Consider the following 7,621-nt stretch of genomic DNA (forward strand, 5'->3'; position numbering starts at 1 on the left):
GCTCGGCTCGTTCGAGCTTTTAACCGAGCCGATCACGAGTAGCTTTCGAGCCTCTGGGCTTGTTTACACCCATATCTAACACCATTTACATAATGTTTCATTTGCTCAGTAGTATGGCAATGGGTCTCCAAATGGTTAGTGATACCTCTTATATATCTTATATATGTCCACACAATAAATGATCTTTCACAAATACATAAACATACTAACGTGTCGGAAGTAAGGAAGAAACTAGTGCATGCAATTGTCCTTACAACCTGCTGGAGGATCTCGAAGCAACGTAATGAGACAATTTTCTCAAGAAAACATGTGGAAATAGCAAGAATAATGGCGGACATTAAGGCGACAACTTTTCTTTGGATTAGAAACCGAGCAAAAATGTGTAGTGTCGAGTGACCGAATTAGTGTGCCTTCATTTTTCTGTATTTTTTTTGTAATCTTTGGCTCTAGCAACTTGCTAGTGTCGTTTTTCTTGTTAATAAAATCCGCCGTTCAAAAATTTTTTTAATTAAATGTTTAGATCGATGGAGATAAGAGGTGTTATATATGTTCGAATGAATGGCCATATCCAATAATCAAAATTTGGAGTTTTGCTAACAATGCAATGATATATATTTTAGGAGATTCAAGTACAATTTGGAATTATGCTAACAATGCAATGATATATTTTTTAGGAGATTCATGTACAACAACATTAGATATTTGGGTAGAAACATCATGCGATTAGCCAAACTATACAATATATACATATATTTTATGTTTGGAAACAAGTTGAACCAACTCACATAGTGGTAGGATCATATACTAATTTCATTTTGTGTAAAAAGAGTAAAAACCATTCACAACATGTCATGTGTCATCCCTCTAATTCATGTATAAAAGGTATTTTTGTATTTTGTTTAAAGTTGGTTTCTAAAAATTTTTAAAATTTTGGAAGCAATTTCAAATTCATGTGTTGCTTGTATATGTGCTAGTTATGATTATACACGTATGTGCTTGTTATATAAATTAATGTGTTGCTTATATAAATTACGTGTTGGTTATAATCATTTATGTATGTGCTAATTGATATAGGTATATGTTGATTATAAAAATTCATGTGTTACTTATATGTATGTTGGTTATACTTATGAGCAGAGTTATAAAACACTATTTTACAACTTTTTTTAAAAGTTAATTTAGAATATATATATATATATATATATATATATATATATATATATATATAGGGTTAGGTTCATTTGTGAACCTACCCCTTATATGTGAACTTAATGAACATATCCTAGCCATTGATTTAATTTAGGATTAATAAGGGTAGGATTGTCTTTAACTATATACATTTAATTTTATCTTTTTTTTAAATTGTAATCCAAATTTAGATGAGATTAATCAAAATCAGTTACCACGTTAGGTAACTGATTCCTCTTTTTTAGTGATTTTAAATCTATTATCTTCCATTCAAAATTTTCGAATCCAACATCTAACCAAAAAAAAAAAATGTCCAGGATATCTTGATTGTTCTTCGTTTATTTCTTAAGTTGCTTTCCACACAACTTGAGATTCATATTAAATTTCATCAATTTTGTTATTCGTCTATTTATCTGGATATCTTGATTGTTCCCCAAAGTTATAACATAATACTTTCGTATTCATGTAAATTTTATGGCTAATTCCAATATTATGAACAACCTACTCTAGAATGGGCAATGGAGGATGTGATTTTTTTTCCTACAGAACATATGCACAACATAACAATTTCAGAGATCTATTCAGTTTGTCTACTACAGAAATATGCATAACATAAGAATTTCATTACATTTTTCATAGTTTTCGTATTCTAAATTTGTATTTATATCAGCAGAACTTAATTTACATATCTTGGGTGTATAATTTCTTAATAAATATAGAACTGGTTAAAGTTATATGAATTATTCAATTTACATATCTATAACACTTTTTATACATATGTGTATTACTTTTGAACCTGCCACTCGGACTCTCGTTTCATATCAGCATAACTTAATTACATATCATGGCAAGTATGGTTACATTGATACAGTTGATACGCACGTTCAAAGGTCACGCCAAGCAACGAACCTGCTACTCAAACTCATGTTTCAAATGTTGGCTAGGCATGCTTGAGGTTTTTATATGTTTGTATTACTAGCTGACATATGGGAGCGTTTGGATTTGATTATGTTGTTTAAAGTTGTGGATGAACTAAGTATTTTGGATTATCTAAGAACTTAATAGATACCAAGAAAGACGTCTTTATGAAATTGATTATCCAAAGTTATTACCAGACTTATGATTATCAGAAGTAGACACTGGTTTGTTTTTAACAAGTATAGATTTTACTCAACACAGGTTCACCATCCTATCACTAGAATACATTATTTAACAGTTAATATATTTTGTATACGTACAATGCATCGATGTATAATTGAGTGATGCACATATGTAAAACAAGATAATAATATGTGGTTTTGTCCTGTACACAATTGCACAAAGACGTCCATCCAAGTATATCAATCGAATTTTAAAAAAGTTCACATATGTACATAAACGTTGTTCATTACACCATATTCAGTACATACCACTATAACACATTAACATTATTTGTATACGTCCAATACACTGATGTAATATATTAAGTGATACGCATATGTGAATTAAGGTTAATGTGGTTTCCGTTCGTACATCATTGCATAACGACGTCTATCGGGTCTATCAAACCGAATCTGAAATAAAGTTCACATATGTATATAAGCGTTGTTCGTTACACATGTGTCTTAATGATTCTTACACATATGTAAATCCTATACTAACACACGCTTTCAAATTTATAAAGAATGCACATCTATATCTAGTTTATGTAACCTAAATACAATAAAACAAAAACATCAAAAAGCACACCAACAAACGTTTAGTTCATACATAACCCTAACTAAATTCAAATAAACATACAAAATAGGTTTTTGAGAATAAACATCTACACAATTAGTTCATGCATAATACTAACAAACTATCTTTGACCAAATATGAACAAAATTCTTAATAAAAAAGACAGCCTAGTCTTTGCATATTCATTCGCTTCTTGGATGATTCTATCACGGTGTTTATTCGCATTCGATGTCACAATCCGAGTTGCATATTTTTTCCGTAGAAGAGTGAGTTTGGATTTCTTTTCCGTTCGTGTAAGAGGAAAAAAACTATGGAATTTTTCCTTTGTTACTCCCATCCACGTTTTCATGTACCGGATGGTGAACACACCAAAGTCAGCATCGTTTTTAGTGGTCGCAGAATCAATATCCAACCTGTATGGATTTGCCCTTTCAAACTCCACCCCTTTCGGATGCTGAACTTCACTAATAAAAAACAAAACACTAAGCATTAGATTTCAGATAGTTCCAACGATAACCCAGTTCTAAATAAGATGTGTATTAGACATAAGATTTTCTTTATACGTATGTGTATAATGGCGTCTTTTCCACTTTGAAACAACACATTAAACTAGTAGCACATGATCACTCTCTTACAACACAAGGGTTTATACACATAAGAACAAGAAAACAGTATACGTATGTGTATAATCGAATAAACCCAAAAAACAGAGCATACATATGTGTATAATCGAATAAACCCCAAAAAACAGAGCATACATATGTGTATAATCGAATAAACCCAAAAAACAGAGTATACATATGTGCCCAAAAAACAGAGTATACATATGTGTATGAATCCTAGCGTAAACTCACCCCTTTCACAAAATCCGAATAAATCAACTACTATACTAACAGTTAATTAATAGACAAGGTGTTTATACATATAAGAACAACAAAACAGTATACATATGTATAATCGAATAAATCCAAAAACAGAGTATACATATGTGTATAATCGAATCAACATCCTAAAGCAACATCAGATAACATTATACATATTTGTAGAACCAAACATTAATCCAATTTGAAACAAAACACCAAAACTATTATATAATAGTTCATACACATGTGTATCTGTAATTTTTATATAATTATATACCTGTGTATAGTGACATATTATCCATGATGAATCACTACAACAAACTAGCAACTAATAAGCAATCTCTTCAACACAAGCATAGATATGTGTAAACAAGGCATAAATTTGTTTATGAACCTTATCAAACACAAGCCCCTTTTACAAAATGTGAAAAAATAAACTAACAAACAACAATGTGTTTCCTACTGTTTTTTTTAAATATGTTTAAAACAGAGACTTCCTGTTAAATCGGATGAACCCTAAAACCCTAACTTTTACATGAAAAAAGGAACAAATGTTGAACTGTACACAATCAGATGAACACAGAGAATTGCCAAAATCAAAATACACATAAAATTCATACCTTGATACATCACATGAAGAGAATCACAATCGTAAGGATAATAGTCATCACTTCTTTAGTTATAGAGAGAGAGAACGAGATGATGCCGCTTCTTTAACTTCTAGAGAGAGAGAGAGAATGAGATGAGGGTTTAATTTGATTTGTGATTTGATCTACTAATAACTGAACGAATGAAAATGACTAACTAGCCCTCATACTATTTAATTAAAAAACATGTAATATATAAGAATTACAAAACTGCCACTAAATCCTATAATCAAGATTTCATCATCCAACGGCCAGGATCTGTTCGTTTTTGTTCACTATCTAAACATGGTTCACTCTTGATCCCTACTCTATATATATATATATATATATAGAGTGGGGATCCTACGGAAAGTGTGTTTTTCCTAAAAAGTGTAAAAAGTCATAAAACACAATAATTTCAGGCATAAAACACACCTAAAACTCACAAATAATAGAATGAATATTACTAAAACACCATATTCAAACTCTAATAGTCCATAAAAACTTCAAACATACCATCGTAGAACTATGAATATAAAACACACAATGCTAAACAACATAAAACACAATAATATTTGTCATTCCATAATCAGAGCCTTAACATCTAAAACACAACATAAAACCCACATACATGATGTTTTAGCAATCTTCATCATATTATTTGTGGGTTTTTGATGTGTTTTTTGGTTGACATTATGGTGTTTCATGACTTTTTACACTTTTTAGAAAATTTGGACTTTCTGGCCAACTCTTAGCCTATATATATATATATATATATATATATATATATATATATATATATATATATAGGGAGCCGCTAAAATAGAAACCATCCCCAGTTGTAAGAACCACGAGAACCACTCTCAACCAATCAGAATTAGGGGCAATTTGGTCATTTCCTTTAAATGTCCAATCTTCCCCTCTCCTCATTTAAAGTTATCTGACATTTTAATACCTCTCTTATCTCTCATATGTTATATATTACTTTCTCCATTTTCAAAATATTATTATTCATTTTCAGAAGATGCTTCTTCTTTCATCTCTCATATATCTCAGTCTCATCTCTCACTACCCATTTTCTCCGGTGTTGCTTTTTGCCATCAATTTCTTTGAGTAGCATCATCAACTGAGTCTAACATAATTTATAGTATTTCCCCTTAATCTATGTTATTTTTGTCTTTCATTTTCATCCTTTGGTAAAGTGATAAGTGACTGATCTACTCCCATTTAATTCCATTTCTTCATTTCACTATACGAGAGGACGGATCCATGATTATTTTACAGCCAACCGGGGGGTGTGGGCGTGAACCGGTGATGATGCCAAAACAGGGGCTGACGGTTCTCATCTCCTCTCTTCGAAGTGATCACCGCCATCACCGGAGATACTCTCCGACCAACGGTGGGGGTGACGGTTCCAGCGGCGGTGAGCAGTGACGGTTCGGCCTCCCTTTCCTCCCGCCGCCCCCTTTTTTGCAACCGATGTTTGGTGGTGGTTACGGTGGGTTTGGTGGCGGACCCCTACGCGGTGGTGGTGGGGTAGAGGTGGCTGATCCCGACGGCTACGACAGTAGCCGGGGCATCACTTACCGGAGATGGAGTCCACGGTCATCACTTTCTCTCTCTAGAAATGGTGGGTGTTGATTTATGTTCTTGATTTTGTTTGGTATTTTGGTATGTTTTAGGGGGTTGATTTGTGTTGATTTGTTTTTGATGTTGGGGTTGATCTGTGTTTGATTCTTTTTCTATGTTCTTGATTTTGTTTGATTCTTTTTTGAATATGGGTTTGATGTTGAATCAGGGTTTCATGTTGAATCTGGGTTTGAAATATGTTTGAATGATGTTCTTGTTCCGTTTTGAATGTTCAAATTGTTTGAATATGGTGCCTTATTGAATCGGCTGTGATGATGAAAAAAAAAAACTGACGAGGGCGCGGCAAGGATGGCGGAGGGTAGGGTTTTTTGAACCCGCAATCCCACTTTGCAGTCTCTGATTATCAGAAAATCTGAGCCAAAACTTCGTTTTCTTTCGAGATACCCTTTTGTTTTGTTGTTGTTGTTGGTTTTTATATTCTTTTCCCCCGTCGATGACGATAAAAATCTATCCGAGACACCTACCGACTTTGCGATTTATGGGTGCGTTCGTCTTGCGTAAACAAGTTTTCGTGTGAAAAAGTTTTTGTGGAAAAAAAATTTAGCCGTAAACTTTTACGTAAAACGTAAAAAGTTTAACGTCAAACTTAAAAAAGTAAAACGTAAAAAGTTTAACGTAAAACTTAAAACGTAAAAAGTTTTACATAAAACGTAAAATTTAAAAACATAAAAAGTTTAACGTAAAACGTAAAATGTTTTACGTAAAACGCAAAACGTAAAACGTAAAACGTAAAACGGAAAACAACGTTAACGAAAAAAACCGGGGCGTAAAACGTAAAAACCCGACGCGTAAAACGCAAAAAACCGACGCGTAAAACGTAAAAAACCGGGGCGTAAAACGAAAAAAAACCGACGTGTAAAACGTAAAATAACGTTAACGTAAAAATTGGCGCGTAAAATGTAAAAAAAACGTTAACGAAAAAACCGGGGCGTAAAACGTAAAAAACCGACGCGTAAAACGTAAAAAACCGACGCGTAAAACGTAAAAAACCGGGGCGTAAAACGTAAAAAAACCGACGTGTAAAACGTAAAAAATTGGCGCTAAAAACGGCGCGTAAAAAACGGCGTTAAAAAATTGGCGCGTAAAAAACGGCGTTAAAAATGGCGCGTTAAAAAAACGGCGCGTAAAAACCGGCGCGTAAAAAACTGCGCTAAAAAACGGCACGTAAAAAACGGTGCGTTAAAAAAACGGCGTAAAAAAACGGCGCGTAAAAAACGGCGTTAAAAATGGCGCGTCAAAAAAACGACGCGTAAAAAAGCCGGGTGTAAAAACGGCGTGTAAAAGCCCGGCGCGCAAAATTAATTGTTTTTGTCAAAAAAATCTGGATTTAAAATTATTTTTAATAAAAAAATATTTTAAAAAACTAAAAAGTAATATAATAAAACAAAAAAGTAATTAAAAAATAATAAAGACAAAAAGACAAAAAAGTGTTATTTTACTAAACTACCCTTTTGGATTAAAAAATTAAAGACATAATAAGACAAATTGTGTTTAATATTAATTTTTCTTACTTTTAATCTCATCCATTAATTTTGTTGATCTAAAGGCTAGAAAGTGGTTTTTATGGTTCTTACAACT

At 32.6% G+C, this 7,621-nt stretch overlaps 1 long non-coding RNA gene across 1 annotated transcript; it reads right to left on the minus strand.

Annotated features, from left to right (window-relative positions):
- Positions 1 to 2,938: 2,938 nt before the first annotated feature.
- On the minus strand, positions 2,939 to 4,511 carry LOC118492509. The gene is made up of 2 exons (XR_004894117.1): positions 4,388 to 4,511; positions 2,939 to 3,368 (listed from the first exon to the last, which is right to left on the minus strand). It is a non-coding gene; the product is annotated as an uncharacterized LOC118492509 (long non-coding RNA).
- Between the last annotated feature and the right edge of the window lie 3,110 nt (positions 4,512 to 7,621).

Source organism: Helianthus annuus, chromosome 5, assembly GCF_002127325.2.
Source record: "Helianthus annuus cultivar XRQ/B chromosome 5, HanXRQr2.0-SUNRISE, whole genome shotgun sequence".
Lineage (NCBI taxonomy): Eukaryota > Viridiplantae > Streptophyta > Magnoliopsida > Asterales > Asteraceae > Helianthus > Helianthus annuus.